The sequence below is a fragment of the Notamacropus eugenii genome, chromosome 3 (assembly GCF_028372415.1).
Source record: "Notamacropus eugenii isolate mMacEug1 chromosome 3, mMacEug1.pri_v2, whole genome shotgun sequence".
Taxonomy (NCBI): domain Eukaryota; kingdom Metazoa; phylum Chordata; class Mammalia; order Diprotodontia; family Macropodidae; genus Notamacropus; species Notamacropus eugenii.
In genome coordinates, this window is record NC_092874.1 from 130,159,495 (window position 1) to 130,165,494 (window position 6,000).

The following is a 6,000-nucleotide window of genomic DNA, read 5'->3' on the forward strand; positions in this document are numbered from 1 at the left end:
ACTTCAAAATCTTTCTCAAAAACAGCAGTAAATCAAGGTGGAAACTGTTTATTGGAAAGTAAGTAACTTGTATCTAAGATGAATGTAAAGCAAGAAAAAAATGCACCTTATGCTTTTACATGAGTAAAATAACTGTCGTTTTGGACACTTTAAGCAAAACCACATTCTGCACATATATACATACACATATGTTTGTATGTGTGTATATGTGTATGTATTTTATATCTATATATATTTATATATAATACACACACACAGAGACATCAGTTCCCTCAGTTCTGTAAATTAAAAGTATAGTTTCAAAATTTACAGCATCAGGGATTGTAAAGCATCAGTTTTCTTTCAGATAAGGATTATTAAATATTCTTGGTTTTCCAATATAGACATTTATTGTGTTGTCTGATCAATTTGTTAGAATTGCAGAAGTAACGTTTTCCAGATATTTACTGGGCTATTATCTTGCAAGTTTTAAGTCATACCTATGTATCTATGCCATTATCCTTTGGATTTTTACCTTAGCATTGTATATAAAAATTTAGAAATTCAAACAGCAGTGTGATATTACTTTTGATGTAAAAGCTATGAAATAGTAGCTTTGAAAATATGAAGTTAAAAAGTAAAAGACAAGGAGATAGTATGTAACTTTGAGGGTTTTTTTGGTGTGAATATACTCTGTGATTTGTGCCAACTTTGAACTTTGGAAGCAATAATTTTACCACTACTTTCATTCTCAGGTTTTTTAAAAATCATCTCATTGTAAGTGAAGTTATGTTCATTTAATTTTAATGCAGTTTGAATTGTCTTTATTAAAATCGCAAGTTAAGCATTTGTACTATGGTATCGTAAATGGTGTTTAATGTTTTATGAATAATTATTTTTTACTTGCATTCAAGCTTACCACATTATTGCTATTTATTAACAAAAGACACAAACAAAATAATGGACAGTTGGGAAATTAAAAATTATTCCTGAACTAGCAACTTGGGCTTTTAAATTTTTAAATCCACTATTTAATTATGAGTCATCTTTTCTTTCTAACCATTTTCATCACAGTGATTTCTTTTCATAAGTAGTCACATATTTGTTATATCTGTGCTAGATATAATTTACTAATAACTTACACTTTAAGGATTACACCATGTAACTGAAAAGGTTGAAAATGAAAATATATAGTAAATAGCATCATGCAGTTAACAACAATTTTAAAAGAAGAAATTTCCAATGAGTATGTCAGTGAGGAATTTTAGGCTTGAGAAAGTGTTAATGGGCATGGAGGATGGAGAAAATGTATTCTTGAGGGCAAAAAATTTGTTACCTTATTTTTGTACACTTAAAAGTTTTGTTCAAGAGTACGTATACATCAGTTTTAACAGAACAGACAAGGAAGAGACAGGTATGAAATGATGTAACCTTTTTGAAAGTTTGAATTGCTGAGCATTTTGTCTTTGTATTATTTTCTTGTCTGTATAGTTTGTCATTTGTCATACCACTACTGGGAAGCATGGGTTGGTTTGTTAATCCAGTGTGAAGAAATTTCACTTGGTTAGAAATGTAAAGGTAGAAAGAACCTTAGAAAACTAACTTCATTTTGCAGGTGAACTGGTTTGCCCCTGATCTCACAGGTGGTGTCAGAAGCAGGGTTTGAACCCAGGTCCAGTAATTCCAGAATCAGTACTTTTCCCACTGTAGTATAAATAAATCTAATAACCTCTAACTATGAAATTTGGGATGTGTAAATTTGAGAATAAAATTTGGAAAATTGATGATTTTAGTTTGAAACCTACCGATATTTAAGATATTTCCATCTGAAATACCATTTTCAAGGAGGTGGAGTTAATTTAATGTGTCATTGAAATTATAATAGAAGTGAAATTTATATTTCAACTTATAAAGTTATTCCCCCTCCCTTCAAAAAAGTCATGGCAGTGAAAATGTTTTACCTTTTTACATTTTCCTTATTTTTCCTATGGAAATGTTACTTTCTTGTCTTCTCTTCCCCCAAAGTAGAGTAAATGATGAGTGGGTTGGTATTGATTGGTAAAATTAAGGAGAATGAAAGATGGCAGTGGTGATCATGTAAAATTAATAGCATTCTATTTCCTGTTTTCTGAAAGGGGATACAGGTGTTTGTGTTGTTTAGTGCCTTAGTATACTACCCAGAATTTTGTCAGTGTTAGATATGTATGTTCAAGTTTTTCATTCCACTGGAAAAGAGAAAAATCAAGATTCTTTTTAATATAAAAATATAGTTTCTCTCCCTTTCCTCACTTCTGTTTCTTGCCTTTGGTGTGAAAGAAACAGAAATGATTTCAAATATACCTATACTGAATTTAAGCTAACATCATGGTGCCAAATCCATGATTATTGACTACTTAACATCACCTGAGGGCAGCTAGATTAAGGAGTGGATAGACTGCTAGTTTTGGAATCAGGAAGACTCATCTTCATGAGTTTGCCTTTTTGAGTTCTAATCTGGCCTTAAACACTTACTAGCTGTATGACCCTGAGCAAGTCACTTAACCCTATTTGCCTCAGTTTTCTCATGAGCTAGAGAAGGAAATGGCAGACCATTCCATTATCTTTGCCAAGAAAACCCCAGATGGGTCACCACGCCAGACACAAACTGGACAATAATATATTAATTGATGGCCAGCTTTTCCTCTCCAGACTAGTGAGAGCAGTCAGGCAGTAACTCCCTTAGCTGAGGCAAATTTAGAAAAGTTAGCGCCCTAGGAGTTCTAAAATCCTTAATAAGTTATAACTGTTTAGACCAGGCTTTCTAAGTTCTAGGACCACTGCAGTTAACCTTGTTTTACCAGGGAAGAAATAAAAAATAAAATAAAAATTTCCCTTAAATGGAGAAGACAGATGTGTTAGAGATAAAGATTAAATCCAGTAAGGTTTGCTGAGACCGAGCCCACCCTTTTTTGGACAAAGTGAGGAGCAGCTCATCCATCCATGATTTTGCAGCTGTTGAACACTACTGAATGCTGTTGTGTGACAGGAAATGTAAAAGGAAAACCTCTTTTTGCTCCCTTTAAATTGTAAATATGAGACACCTTTACTTGGTTGATAATCATCCCATAAATGGACATGTGGCAGTTCAGGAATATGAAACAGAACAGAGGGACATTGCCTTCCACTAGTCATACCTGTGCCTTCCCTGGTGTGAGAATCACAATTTTGTATCATTCATTGCAGTGACACAGTGCAATAGGACAGGCCACGAGGTGGCGAAGTGACTGGAGGCAGCCTCAGAGACCCTGAGGATGGTGTTTAACTTCTCAGTGTCATAGGCAAATACTTAAGACTGTAAGTTGCAGAACAATTCCCAGTCCTCATTATTAGAAGAAAATCTCTTCACTAGGAGTTCTATAGGTATGGATAAAAAAAGACGACATTAAGAAACCCCATACATATCTTGACAGTTTTTCAAATGTGTCTGCATACTGTTCATGTGACTTATTCTTCACAGGTGATACAGGTATTCTATTATAGCATGATTTTGTTTCAGGCTTTTGTTTCTCTCTAGTATAGCATTTTATAATAAGATTTGTCTTTGAAATCAAAATGGGAAATTTGGACATTTTTATTAGGCATGGTAGATAATAGTATTATGCATTAATAAAAGGCTTTTTCTCTACCATCATCAATTAGATTAGCCTTCATAGATTTTTTTTTTTTGGAGTGGTCAGTTGTTGGATTGGTGCAGGATCCATTATTTTAAGTAATACAATTATTGATTTGGCATGATATGGATAAAAGGCTGGCCTTGAGAGTCCAGAAAATCTGGGTTCAAGTCTTGCTCTTGATACTAACTTTGTGTAGCTTTCAGTACTCCTAGATGGAAGCAGTTGGCATACCTAAAATTCTCTACATGAATCATAGGGAGCAATTATTAATAAATCAGGTAACAGTTTTGTATTAAAATTTTTATGCTTAGGAAAGATTTCAAGAATTGAACTCTTCATGCTTCCTGGAAACTGCTTGTCATCTTCCTCTCATCTCCACCATTTGCAGAATCAAAAAAGATGATTGCTTTTGTGAAAAATCTAAATTTTCCAAGCTACATGGTGCAGTGGATAGACTGCTAGTCTCGGAGTCAGGAAGACTTATTTTCCTAAATTTAAATCTGGCCTCAGCCACTTAACTAGTTGTGTGACCCTGGGCAAGTCACTTAACCTTGTATGCCTCAATTTCTTCATCTGTAAAATGAGCTGGAGAAGAAGATGGCAAACCACTCTGTTATCTTTGCCAAGAAAACCCCAAATAGTGTCACAAGAGTGGAATGTGACTGAAATGGGGTGTGTATGTATGTATTTTTACTTAGTCTAAAAGTAATGGGGTTGCAATTTATAGCCAACATCCCAAATTCAAAAGTAGTCCTAAGGGTCCTGGCAGCCATAGGTGTGTCTTTCTGCATTTTATGGGGGCTATGTCAAGTTCATTTCCCCTTATTTACCAGATCCTACATGTTTATGGCTCTAGTTACTCTGCCAAGTAAACGATGTTAGCTCTAAGTTCAGGCTAGTGTATTGTGTAGTTGAATTACTTAATTACAAGAAAACTAGTATATTTCAAAAAAATGGGCCTAATGGGAAAGTACTAAGGAAGATATTAAAGCCTTGAAGGACATCAATACTTTCTGGAGAAATGGTGCCATTTTGTTCACTTAATTAAATTTATCACCGTGGCCTGAACACTTCTGAGAAGGATTGCATATCATAAAAAGTGGTTGTATAACATCCATTTGTATCTTTGGAAATCACACTAACAAGTAAATTATTTAGTGGAGGTTAGGTGTAAAGAATGACTTTCCTAGATTTCCTGATTTCAATCCAGCCTGTCCAGAAAATGGTTCTTCCTCTACCTATGTTTGCTATAGCAATAGAAGGTTATAACAGGTTCATAGGCATCTAATTCTAATGAATTTCCCTAAGATTCTTACAAGTCACATACACTTAAAAAATTAGCTATACCATTAAAAAAATGAATAATAATGTAGTTGACTATATTCAAGAGTACCTGCCTATTATGGTTTCATTGCTTAGATACCAGTATCAAAAGGAAATCAAGTTCTATCAAATGTTAAAACTATTGGAAAGGAGAAATCGTGCAGTTTGGAATGTGTTCTTGCATTCACACGCAGGTGAGCTGGCATTAACATTTGCCTTTCATCACCTGTATTTTATGATCTCAATTATATTCACATCTCATTTGATTGCAGATAGAAAAATACATTGAAAGTTTGTAATAAGGTGAATAAAGTCTAATGGGAAATTCAGCGTGACAGTGGAAATTGCACTTACCTAATTTATTATCCATCATAGCAGAAAAGAGGCATGGATTGTTTCTCATTATGCTAGCTAAATGCCTATCCAGAATCAGAAAAGCACCACTTTTCAGAGAGGCATTTGGCTGGCTCCTAGGTCATTTCTTAGTCCTGAAATTGGCATGAGTGTCATTGTTAAACTTGAGGGGCCACAGTTAAACTTTTAACCTTACTCAGTATTTGGACCTGCGACATTTTTCATGGGCTTGCAGTTTTTTGCAATTCCCTGTTCCACCTTGACAAACAAGGAAAATAAATGAAAATGAGAAAAATTTCTTTGTTTAATATATTCAATAAAAAGTCATGGAAAATACTCTGTTCTTATCTACTTTGTGCTCAAATCTGTTTTTTGTAACAAAGCTATAAATACAAATGTTTTGTTATTAGTAAAGTTAAAAAAAAATTGAAGCACATTAAAATGTTCAGCTCTAGAATTTTTAAATCACTATGCATATTTAATGTACTGTGTATGTTTTTAAAATGTTGAAAAATGAACAAAATTTAAATAATGAAACCTAGTCTTATATACAATACAGTAAATACAACACAATGATGGATACATAAAATTGGTCCTTGCACTGCCATTTTTAGGTTTCTTTTTCAAATGACTAAAATAGGTATTATTTTAATAGTTTTCATTTATACAACAATTTAATGTGTGTGTGTGT